The following is a 14,247-nucleotide window of genomic DNA, read 5'->3' on the forward strand; positions in this document are numbered from 1 at the left end:
AATTTTCTTCCAAAAAATACACCCAAAATAAATGGGAAAAAGATAACAGAAGACAAAACTCAGTTTTATAAATCTTTTTAAATAAATAAATAATAATAAAGTAAAATTATTTTTTCATTTAAGACAGCAATTATCGAGATTAAGCGTGTTGGCCTAACAACACGTTGTTTTTATTTTCGATAAAAACCAGTTATTGGTAAATGACATAAAAAAGACGAATTGATTAGAAAAAACAAACAAATTTGATGAAATACATTTAACAGTGAACACATTATCAGCCTGAATAATAAAATATAAATTATTGCATAACTTGGCAGATAACATTAGAAAATTTATACGTCTTACTATTACGGGATGTGTAAATCTGACTTAATTTGGGTCAATTATACAGCACTTACTGTTTCCAAATTATATTTTACGGTAAAGTTATGAAATCATTACACGTTTATAGAACTGTCACCCCTGATAAATACATCACACACATTTTTGTTTGGCACCGATTCGTTTATTGGATATAAGACTATAATAATCTCAAGTATATTCGGTCCGATTAAAATAAAAGTAATAAATCAAGTTTGTATGCGATTAAATTGTTCTCATCCACAAATCTATCGTTGTTAAAAATATTACCTGTTATTTCTCTTTACTAGAAATTTTATGTTGTAATACACGAGATGTGGATCTTATCCAGAAAATCCAATTATTTGAACCCTAACGATTTACTGATTAACTGGACACAATAATCTCTAATTGTATTGAATTTATTGAGGTAAAACTTACGCATGATGAAGATTACATAATACATCATTTTCGCAAAAAAATAATTAGTATTTGTCCACCGACTTGACTAAAATTATAATACTTATATATATATGTGCAATTATATAAAAAGGAAGAGGGTTTTTGTTTTTCGGGATAAACAAAAAAACTATCCCAACTAAATTTTTACCTATGTTTTTTGACATAACTTAGCACAAACTTTAATGAATTGTGAGCTGGGAGTGTCTGTCACTGCGTGAGTTGGGTATCAACTGATTGATTACGAACATCTACCCAAATCAGCTGATTTGGAAGTCGAGAGTTACAGCGTTCAAGTCCTAGTAAAGCCAGTTATTTTTACACGGATTTGAATACTAGATCGTGGATACCGGTGTTCTTTGGTGGTTGGGTTTCAATTAACCACACATCTCAGGAACGGTACAACTGAACTGTGAATGTACAAGACTACACTTCATTTACACTCATACATATCATCCTCATTCATCCTCTAAAGAATTATCTAAACGTTAGTTACCGGAGGCTAAACAGGAAAATAAAAAAGGATTACTAACATCTAAAAATCAATTTCTAGATTTTTTGAGTTTCATTTCGAGTTTCAAGGATTAAAATTGATTTTTTTTTTTTGAAACCCTGATAGATTTTGAATTTCTCTGTAACAAATTAAGAAATCAATATGATTTTTAGTGAGTGTAATCTTCATGTTAATAAACCGATTTATAGATTTTTGAAATTCGACTTTGAAAGGGGATGAAGAAAGATAAAAAATATTTGAACAATGATTGTATATTTTCCCAATCCCGAATACAGCATAACGAGTTGTTCAGTAGATTTGGGCTTACAAATACTCTTCAAATAAATATTTAAAAACCATTTTCGAGTTTTTTTTAATTACGATTTTTTTAAGGGGGAGAAGTTATACGGGCGCTGTGGCTCAACCACCAAAACCACTTCCACCGTTACTGTATGTGTGACTGACACATCTGCCTCCGGTTACTTGACTAGTAAATATAAAATAAAAAGATTGACCGCTACGAGAAACGCAAGTCACCATACAGCGCAGGCGAAGCTGCGACGTGAAGCTAGTATGACAATAAAATAACTTGCAGTAATTATACCAGATACAAACTATTATACAGTAATACGAGTACACACTAAGTTCATTTCTCAAGCTTTAATTTAAAAAATTAAATTTAATTTTTTTCTTTTTACTTCCTTGTACGAAGTCAAGGAAGTATAGTGATCGCGAAAAATCTCGGTTTTCAGATTTCAACGGAAATATCCATTTTGATCACCGCTGAATCCATTTTGGCTAGTTTCAGCATGAGGTCTTTTTGTGCGCAATATATATCTCGCATAAAACAAAAACGATTAGCCGTATTCACGATTTGTTGATCTAAGGCTTCGAATTAATCCCGCAGCTGCAGAGGTACGCCCGACTTGTTAGCTACAGTCTGTAATCGACTTCTGGTGGGATTTATATCGCATTAAAAATGAAAGCCATATCATAGTGTTTTTCTATAAAATGAGACTTAAAAAGAATCTGTAATTTATCTTCATAAATTTTTGTAATTTAATATCCATAAATTTTGTAAAATTGTGAAGTTTCTTTAGATTCACCCGTTGCTTAGAGGTTATTCTGCCTCTGAAACTAACTGAGGACCCCAATCCCTATCCCACAGATGAAGAAGAAATCTAGCCAAGGGCTAGATCCTTATCATATAAAGCTGGTCACTTAATGTCTTCTAATATATACATGTACTGTATTTTTAAACGTAAAAATAAACATACATTAATGTAAATCTATTATTTCGTTTAAAAAGATTGTTATAAAAATAAACAATTTCCATGTAAGAGAAAGAATTAGAATAGCTCAGTTGTATAAAATTAACCTTCTAGTTTAAGGGTTAGTGGTTCGAATCCGTTAAAAAATTACTAAAATTTGAAACCTTCACTCCAAACTTGTTGAAGCTGAAAAGGGTAGTTCACCTAATTAAAATTGATGTTAATAATTAAATTTAATCTAACACCAGATTACTTACGTATATTCCTTACGTACCGTAGGTTAGTGCTAAAGTTAGTATTACAAAACACTGCATGAGATGGAGGGTTTGCTTTAGGGGATAAATTTAAATCTCCAACAATCTTAGAAATACAGTTTTTATAAAGAAAAAAATTTTAAATCGATAATTTACAATTTTTGTTACGGCTGTAACACGGTAGTGAAAACAGATAGGTATTTTTTAACATTTTCAAATCGATTTCCTGTTTTTTTGCTTCCTTGTACGAAGTAAAGGAAGTATTGTGATCACAAAAAATTTCGGTTTTCATATTTCAACGGAAATATCCATTTTGACCATCCCTGAATCCATTTTAACTAGTTTAGGTGTGACGTCCGTACGTGCGTATTTATCTCAAATAACTTAAAAACGATTAGTCTAGGATGTTGAAATTTTGGATATATGACTGCTGTAACATCTAGTTGTGCACTTCCCTTTTTGATTGCAATCAACTGGACCAAATCTATCCAAAAAGCCCAAAATCCAAAAAAAAAAATGGATTTTGTACTTTTTCTTAACTGCAGTCATAAGCCCTGATTGAGAGCTTTTCAACGATATATCATAAGTGGTACTTATTTTCATTGGTTCCAGTTATACCCAAATAAAATTTTAATTAATGAAATATTTGGATCTTAGGGGAAGGTAAATCGGTTCTAATCAGACTTCAACTCCTTTTTTTAAATTTAAATATATTAATTTATTAATAATTACTAACCTCTCATTGTAAAAAAATTGTTTACGATGAATAGTAATTCAAAAACAAACAAAAAAGAAAAAGTATCGGAAGTTTTTATGAAATAAACTTTTATGTACTTTTCATTAAAAAAAAATGTGTATATGTAATTTAATAGACGTAGAAGGAAGTCATACGGTGTTCCCATATGATTTTTTAATTAACTGGACTCAAATTAATCCTTTAACGTTACATAACAGTTTTTCGTAATGAAATGTAGTAGAAATAACAAAGATGGACCACTGAATGTGAAAATAGGAGGAGAAAAGATTATGGAGGTAGAAGAATTTTGTTATTTGGGAAGTAAAATTACTAAAGGTGGACGAAGCAGGAGCGATATAAAATGCCGAATAGCACAAGCTAAACGAGCCTTCAGTAAGAAATATAATTTGTTTACATCAAAAATTAATTTAAATCTCAGGAAATGATTTTTGAAAGTGTATGTTTGGAGCGTCGCTTTATATGGAAGTGAAACTTGGACGATCGGAGTATCTGAGAAGAAAAGATTAGAAGCTTTTGAAATGTGGTGCTATAGGAGAATGTTAAAAATCAGATGGGTGGGTAAAGTGATAAATGAAGAGGTATTGCGGCAAATAGATGAAGAAAGAAGCATTTTGAAAAATATAGTTAAAAGAAGAGACAGACTTATAGGCCACATACTAAGGCATCCTGGAATAGTCGCTTTTATATTGGAAGGACAGGTAGAAGGGAAAAATTGTGTAGGTAGGCCACGTTTGGAGTATGTAAAACAAATTGTTGGGGATGTAGGATGTAGAGGGTATACTGAAATGAAACGACTAGCACTAGATAGGGAATCTTGGAGAGCTGCATCAAACCAGTCAAATGACTGAAGACAAAAAAAAAAAAAAAAACAGTTTTTCATACCCGGGAAATTTATTTTTACATGTTTCACAGTTTTAGAGGATAGAATCGGAACATAAGCAGGTACAAGCCTTACTTGGCTAAAAATTCAAAAAATAATGTAGGTTGTTCTCAAGTAGGTTCTCAAGAGATCCAAAACATGAGTTTATCTAAGTTAAAATGATTGTTAATGTTAATATTGCACGGATACGAAAGGAAGTATTATTATAACTACACACGACGCCGCTAAGAGTCGAACTGTTACATTATCGTGTTAGCAACTTTAGTATACTCGATAATTTTATGCTCGATTATCTGTCATACCAATCCATTTAATTAATACATTATTTTCTAATTTAATAATAAATTCTTCTAATTACTAAAAAAATTATGATAAAACATCAATTAATAAATGTTTATAATTAAACATTAATCAATATTATGTGTACAGAATGTGTTTACAATAAATATTTCCGAGAAGTTATTTCTTAACCTTGACGAGAAGGAATGTCTTTATTTTAGGTTTAAATGTACAACTAACTGCGCTGTCTCATCGCAAGATATTACGTTTGTTTAAAAATACTATCAACTTAATTCGATCTATTATATGGAATTTAAAACGATAATAAAATTAAAATGAATCACAAATATACCATTTAAAAAGAAAAACTGAAGTAAGCAGGTTTTAATGCAAAGAAATTATTTTGACAAAAGAAATAAATTTATTAATTGCAGTAACAAATGATCAATGTAAAAATGGTTTTACAAGCCTCTAATTAAAGGATTAATCGTTAAAACGGTAAAAAAATTTTGTTTTGTTTTATTGTTATTGAATTGTAATTTTTTTTACAATAACATGTTAATCATTATTAATAAATCAATATATTTAATTAAACAAAAAAAAAAAAAAAATGGAGATAAAGTTGGATTTGAACCGATGTGCCTTCTCCTTGTAAGATCAAAATATTTCATTAATAAAAATTTTATTTGGCTATAACTCTGGAACCGATGAAAAAAAGTACCACTTACGACATATTGTTGAAAACCTCTCAATGAGGGCTTACTAATGCAGTTAAAAAAATGTCAGAAATCCAGTATTTGTTTGGATTTTAGGATTTTTAGACACTTTTAGTTCGTCGATTGTAATAAAAAAGGGAGGTGCACAACTAGATGTTACAAAAGTCCTAAAAATCAAAAATTTCAACATCCTACGGCTAATCGTTTTTGAATTATGCGAGATACGTACGTACAGATGTCACGCTGAAACTAGTCAAAATGAATTCAGGGATGGTCAAAATGGATATTCAAAATGTTACTCAAAAATACCATTCGCACCGGCCTCCGTGGCGCGAGTGGCAGCGTCTCGGTCTCTCATCCGCAGGTTCTGGATTCGATCCCGGTCAAGCACGGAATTTTTCATGCGCTACATTTCCATATCCTACGCACAAGCTTCAAGCTTATGTGCCGGTATTATCAAGCAGAAAAAAAATCATTATAATTTATTTGTAAAGTTGTAAGCTAATTTCGCCAGGTTGAGAAACGCTGCCCTATAGTAAAATGTATAATACGAAAGTAACATCAGGTTTACAATAATTTACTATCCAAACTAATACAACTATAACTTAAAAAAGTATTTCATGTAAATTTCCTCATACACTTATCTCTACACAGTCTTAATTAAACTTTTTTTTTTTCTGTTTTAGGCTCCAGAACCACCGTAAGGTATTACTTCAGAGGATGATATATATACATGTAAATGAAGTGTTGTCTAAGGTCGACCATTCATGAGCGATATGGTTAACTGAAACCCAACCACCAAAGGAATACCGGTATCCACGATCTAGTATTCAAGTCTTAATTATACTGTACATAGAAAAATGAAGCAACTTAAAATTTACTTTTGTTAAATATTCATTTTATTTCAAAATAAATATCGTCTCCTCTAATCTAAATTACGCTAAACAGTTCATTAATTCATCCTTGTAATCTGAACTACCCATACGTCTAGGATGGGCAAGGGATTTTCTTAAGGAAGCTTGAGTCTGTTCTCGGACAGTTGTATTAGTATGTATAAGAAGGAAAAAACGATTTTTGTACTAAATATTTTGGGTCGATAATTGCAAAATCAGTGGTTAGTGGCTCTAACGCCTGGGTAAAGATATTCTGACTTCCAGGAGAATTATGGACAGTATATATCCACTTCCTAGATATGACCGTGAAGCACTCCTTAGTGAAGTTGTTTCTTGTATCCTTCAACCTTCCTATAAATGATTTGCAGGACTTCAATGTCCTGATGGATTGTAAACGAGACGGATGCTCAATATATCACTTATTTGGGTGGGTGTTAAATTAAATTATATGTATTTCTCGATCTGCAATCATAGTTAGTGGCCAGGTGTCCCGATTTCGGCGGGATTTTCCCAATATTGAAAATCTATTCCCGGTATGTAATCACCAATTCCCGACTGTCCACAAATCGCACACTAAATAGTGTTTCGAGAAAAAAAAAATAATTGTAGCTTAGGAACACTTTAATTACCATTACGGTAATAGTTAAGTTAGGTTTAACAATAAATGTTACAGTGCATTGGCCTTCAGTTCAGTATTATCTTAAGCTTTTTTTTTTCATTTATGTTTTAGTTTATTGTTTTTTATATTTTTGAAAAAGACCTTGAATTAAATTTTAGTGATTAATTTAATAAATTAATAAAAATTATTTATTTTGATTAAGTATAAAAACTTTGTTTTTTTTCTGAAATCCCGATGTCATTTCGAAAGACTGGTAACCCTGTTCGCAATCCCTCAACAAATAGAACATTTGTTTTAAATTTCACGAATTTTTCTGCAATCCTAGATCCTTCTTGTGATACTTTGTGAAATATAAGTCTACATGATTCTAGTTATATGAGTTACGACATTTAGAAGTACTACGTCCTTGTTAATTGTATAAACTCGGATGATTCGAAAAGGACTTCACAACTTTAAATGCATATGTAAATTCAATGAGATAACATACAGATTCGATTGAGGTCTTTTTCATAGTAAAACACATCAAGTTTTGACTCCCGTAGATCGTTAGTACCGAATTCGGCTACCAGAGCTATTAAAAGTGTATACAGATTTACCGGTACGGAACGTGTTCGTTGTTTGTTCTGGTTTCCCGATTTGCAATCAGCAACTGCAGTTCAACGTAATTTTCGTAGAGAGTACTGTAGGGAACCTCCTAGTAGGCATACAATTTACTTTTGGCACCAAACCTTCGTTGAGACAGGTTGTTCTGTTAAATATAAAAAATAACTAGGACGACCACGCCTTCCTGAAGCTGCTGTGGAAGAACTCAGAGAAAGCTTTACCCTCAACTCAAAGTTCGTCACGTCATACTGGCATTCCTCAAACGATTGTTTGACGCCTATGGCATAAACGATTGCATCTGCAGCCGTACAGTGGTTCAACATATTATAGATGACGGCAAAGTTGCTCGGCTCAGTTTTGTGTGGAAATGATGGATAGAATTTCCAGACAACGATACATTTTTAGACTATGTAATTTTTAGTGATGAATCAACGTTTCACATCAGTAGCAAGGTGAACATCCATTATCGTCGAATATGGAGTAGCGAAAATCCTCATAAAACTTTGCAGCACATTCATGACAGCCCTAACGACAATTTTTTTTGACCTAAGCAAACAAATACTGTATGGCCCGTTCTTCTTCCAGGAGCAAGCGTAAATGATATCGTTTATATTGTAAATGGTATCGAGAAATTAGAAAATTGTGAAGAGTGTCCATACGTTTCAAAGTTTTTTAATTCCTCAGTTAGACACTGATGACCAAGATGACGCCATTACTCTCAGCAAGTGGAACCACCTCACTACCGCCTAGAAGTCCGAGATTTTTCTTGATATTCGATTCCTAGTTCGCTGGATTGGTCGTGAAGTCCCGATTGCACGCCCACCTTGCTCCCCAGTTTTGACGCCACTAGATTTTTTCTTGTAGGGTTTCATTAAATCTTTGCCTGCTGATTTTGTTGATCTAAAGCTTCGAATTAACCCCGCAGCTGCAGAGGTACGCCCGACTTGTTAGCTACAGTCTGTAATCGACTTCTGGTGGGATTTATATCGCATTACAAATGAAAGCCATATCATAGTGTTTTTCTATAAAATGAGACCTAAAAAGAATCTGTAATTTATCTTCATAAATTTTTGTAATTTAATATCCATAAATTTTGTAAAATTGTGAAGTTTCTATAGATTCACCCGTTGCTTAGAGGTTATTCTGCCTCTGAAACTAACTGAGGACCCCAATCCCTATCCCACAGATGAAGAAGAAATCTAGCCAAGGGCTAGATCCTTATCATATAAAGGTGGTCACTTAATGTCTTCTAATATATACATGTACTGTATTTTTAAACGTAAAAATAAACATACATTAATGTAAATCTATTATTTCGTTTAAAAAGACTGTTATAAAAATAAACAATTTCCATGTAAGAGAAAGAATTAGAATAGCTCAGTTGTATAAAATTAACCTTCTAGTTTAAGGGTTAGTGGTTCGAATCCGTTAAAAAATTACTAAAATTTGAAACCTGTCACTCCAAACTTGTTCAAGCTGAAAAGGGTAGTTCACCTAATTAAAATTGATGTTAATAATTAAATTTAATCTAACACCAGATTACTTACGTATATTCCTTACGTACCGTAGGTTAGTGCTAAAGTTAGTATTACAAAACACTGCATGAGATGGAGGGTTTGCTTTAGGGGATAAATTTAAATCTCCAACAATCTTAGAAATACAGTTTTTATAAAGAAAAAAAATTTAAATCGATAATTTACAATTTTTGTTACGGCTGTAACACGGTAGTGAAAACAGACAGTTATTTTTTAACATTTTCAAATCGATTTCCTGTTTTTTTGCTTCCTTGTACGAAGTAAAGGAAGTATTGTGATCACAAAAAATTTCGGTTTTCATATTTCAACGGAAATATCCATTTTGACCATCCCTGAATCCATTTTAACTAGTTTAGGTGTGACGTCCGTACGTGCGTATTTATCTCAAATAACTTAAAAACGATTAGTCTAGGATGTTGAAATTTTGGATATATGACTGCTGTAACATCTAGTTGTGCACTTCCCTTTTTGATTGCAATCAACTGGACCAAATCTATCCAAAAAGCCCAAAATCCAAAAAAAAAAATGGATTTTGTACTTTTTCTTAACTGCAGTCATAAGCCCTGATTGAGAGCTTTTCAACGATATATCATAAGTGGTACTTATTTTCATTGGTTACAGAGTTATACCCAATACAATTTAAATTAATGAAATATTTTTTCTTACAAGAGGAAGGCACATATATCGGTTCAAATCCCGACTACATCACCTTTTTTTTAAATTTAAATATATTGATTTACTATTAATAATTATTAACCTCTGATTGTAAAACGTTTTACGATAAACAATAATTCAATCATAAAAAAAAAAAACAATATGAAAGAAGAAAGAATATAAAAATAATAGAAATTATTAATGAAATATAATTTTACGTACTGTTCATTTAAAAAAAAAAAAAATGTATATGTAATTTAATAGGCGTACAAGGAATTGATGTGTTCTCCACATCAGATTTTTTTTATTTTAACATGTAAAAAAAAAAAATATTTTACTTTTATGTCTGGATTCAAATCTAAATAAATACGAGTATTTTACACTGAATGTACGTAATTTCATTGGAAATTTCTTTCAGATAAAGCAAGAACGTAATGTTTTATTTACTCGCGTATAAAAGGGAGTATTATAATATACTAGTTTGTCCATCGATTATAATTTTATGTATAACAAATTTGATGTAATATTTAATATTTACTAAATGATAACACACACACACACACATATATATATATATATATATATATAATTTGATAAAATCTATATAGTGTACGTCATTATATTTTAAACTATAGTTAAACATGACGTCACTCAGGTGTGAGATATGAAATGAGGCCTGCTTATTTTATTTCTTCGTGTTGTAAACGACCTTGCAACTCTACAGTCGACAAACTGACAATATGACATACATTTTTACATAATATTAACATCTTAAGTTTTAACATACTTGCTTGACATATACGCTACGCATTTTGAAGAAAAAAAATTTACTTCTATTTGGCCGATCTAACTACCTACCTAACATTATAACAATAAATTGTAAGTAAAATGTCTAACAACCAATTTAAAATTCACATATTTATTTTTGTCAATAAATAAAATGCATATAAGTGTGCGTACGTGACGCACAAGTTATTTTAATCTATTTATTACACTAATATTATTTTCTGATCGACTGAAATTTATTTCTGGAAAATAGATATACGTAAAAAAATATATTATGATTAATGCAACATTAAAACAAATAAATATAACAAAAATCCGGAAATTAATGTTTACGCCAGAAAGTTTTTTCAATTCAATCATTTTAAACTGTATTTGTATCTTTATAATAAAATATGTACTTTCTAAAAATCATTGACAATTTTGAGGCTAATTATCAGGGTATTTTTTTAATGATTAAATTATCTAAAATTGATTTTAAATAAATTAACCCCAAATTTAAAAAAAAAAAATTTTTTAATTTGAAACCCATTAGAGAATGGGTATTTTAGTAACTTTATTGTTTATCAAAAACCGATTTTGAGCATTAAAAATCTGAAATTGTCAAAACTATTTTTTTAATTTTGGTGGCTCCCATCTTCAAGTGGTTGTATATAAATTTAAAAAAATAACTTTTTAAAATTGTTTAAAAACTTGTAAAAAGTTGTAATTTTCTTGGTAGGAGGTAAAAATTTTGGCTAATATTTTATTTCAAAAAATACTACAATAAGAGCTATCAAAAATGTAACATTTGAACATTTTAAACCGATGGATAACTTTCGAGAAGGATTAAAATTTAAAAAGGGTTTGTTTTACATATTCCAAACGTGGCCTGCCTACACAATTTTTTCCTTCTACCTGTCCTTCCAATATTAAAGCGACTATTCCAGGATGCCTTAGTATGTGGCCTATAAGTCTGTCTCTTCTTTTAACTATATTTTCCAAATGCTTCTTTCTTCATCTATTTGCCGCAATACCTCTTCATTTGTCACTTTATCCACCCGTCTGATTTTTAACATTCTCCTATAGCACCGCATTTCAAAAGCTTCTAATCTTTTCTTCTCAGATACTCCGATCGTCCAAGTTTCACTTCCATATAAAGCGACGCTCCAAACATACGCTTTCAAAAATCTTTTCCTGACATTTAAATTAATTTTTGATGTAAACCAATTATATTTCTTACTGAAGGCTCGTTTCGCTTGTGCTATTCGGCATTTTATATCGCTCCTACTTCGTCCATCTTTAGTAATTCTACTTTCCAAATAACAAAATTCTTCTACCTCCGTAATCTTTTCTCCTCCTATTTTCACATTCAGCGGTCCATCTTTGTTATATCTACTACATTTCATTACTTTTGTTTTGTTCTTGTTTATTTTCATGCGATAGTTCTTGCGTAGGACTTCATCTATGCCGTTCATTGTTTCTTCTAAATCCTTTTTACTTTCGGCTAGAATTACTATATCATCAGCAAATCGTAGCATCTTTATCTTTTCACCTTGTACTGTTACTCCGAATCTAAATTGTTCTTTAACATCATTAACTGCTAGTTCCATGTTAACATTAAAAAGTAACGGAGATAGGGAACATCCTTGTCGGACTCCCTTTCTTATTACAGCTTCTTTCTTATGTTCTTCAATTATTACTCTTGCTGTTTGGTTCCTGTACATGTTAGCAATTGTTCTTCTATCTCTGTATTTGAACCCTAATTTTTTTTAAATGCTGAACATTTTATTCCAGTGTACGTTATCGAATGCCTTTTCTAGGTTTATAAACGCCAAGTATGTCGGTTTGTTTATCTTAAAGGTTTTTTAAGAATTTAAAAAAATATTTTGTTACATAGACCATAGGAGTGGGACGGGCAAAACATTTTTATAGCTGTTTGAAGAAAATATACTCGAAAAAGTTTCTTCCACCATTAACTTCTTTTCGAAGCATCATATAACTAAAAAAAGAAAGAAAACTATATAAAGTAATTTTTTTGGGAGGGAGTGAATATTAAAAAACGTTTTTTTGTTATTCCCATAACTTTACCATTAAATATAATTCATCTAGATACGATACAGGTATAAGATTTTTTTTTGAAACGTTGCGCTATTTACATAGAGATTTGAATGTTAATGAATGACAATAATGTACATGCATGTATGTGCTAGCCACGATGCATCCTACTTCCTTTTACTGAGCATATGTTTAGCTTACATCCCAAGAACGATGAATTTAAAAAAAAAAAATCAAAAAATGTTCCTTTTTTCCGTTTTATAGAATACCGTAATTAAAATTTGGAAAAAGCCTAATTTTTTAATTTTGTCCCTCATTGCAACGCCCCCTTCTAGATAAAACAATTTAATTGTTAATTCCAAATCAAAGACCTCTGTTATTACCCAAAAGTTGGTTGTAATTGATTGGATCTGTGAAGCTACAGAAGGGAAAAATAATTATATTATAAACACAAACAATAATATTCCTCGTATGGACGTAATCGGGCAAAAAATATTACATCATGTGCGTAATGAGTAAAATTCACATCACAAGAATGATACCCGAGTTTGTTCAAGACTACACATTTACCGGCAAGTCACATTACACTGATAAGTCGCTAATGACTTTAATTGATGATGCCACCATAAATAAAAGTATTTAAAAAAAGTTATAGCTATTTTAATCAGGAATGTTTATTTTTTTAAAATTATTTATCAATTATTTTCACATAAAGAAGTCTACTTATTTAAAATTTTTTACATTAAATGCTTTCTATTTAAAAAAAAAAAAAGAATATAAACTCATAAAATAAGTTCACTTAATACAAACGACTTTTTTCATGATCTGAAAAATAACACTACAGAGGAGTGTTACTATATCTATTTATAAAATACTCGTATATTTATATTCAGTAGGTCAAACAAATTTATTTCCCATCAGTATTAATTGCAAGAAATACATAAATTTACATTATAAACATTTAAAATCTTGTAATATACAATAATAAAAGATTACGTAATAAGAATAAATTATTAAATACATACAATATAGTACATTTAATGTACTGGATTGTAATAAATTTTTGTCGATTGTAAATTGAAAAGGCGTAAACAAATAATTACTAACAAAACTGCGTATATTATAGTAGTCAATTTTTATTTTTATCTGAAAATCCTTACCTACCGATTGATGTTTTTTTTCATATGTTAGGGGTGATGAGGGAAGCTTAACTCCAGATTTTTAACATCACCCTCCCATAGATTTTTAAAAACTCAAAAAGTTTTTGAAATGCGTTTTTCTCTGAATCTATGCGTTTAGAGAAAAGTTTTTCAAACAAAAAATGTAGAGGACATTCTCCTCTACAATTAATGTCTTTGAAGTTATGCCGTATAATTTGAAGTTGAAATATTAGGTGGCGCTGAAATTGTAAAAAACGTGTTTTTTTTATTTTTTCACCGGAAAAAATTGTTTTTCGTCTGTATTGCATTTGGAAAAGTTGTTAATCTCAAAAAAACATTTTTTTATTTAAACAATTTTCTTGTACGACTTACCGTTTTGGCGCTGTAGCTTGTGAAAGTGTGAAAATGTGAATTGGGCACGTGTTCGAAACCGGTCTAGTCATTTACAACTTCAGCGCCACCTAGTATTTCTATTTCAAATTATACGGCATAACTTCAAAGACATTAATTATAGA

Source organism: Lycorma delicatula, chromosome 2 (genome assembly GCF_047948215.1).
Source record: "Lycorma delicatula isolate Av1 chromosome 2, ASM4794821v1, whole genome shotgun sequence".
Taxonomy (NCBI): Eukaryota; Metazoa; Arthropoda; class Insecta; order Hemiptera; family Fulgoridae; genus Lycorma; species Lycorma delicatula.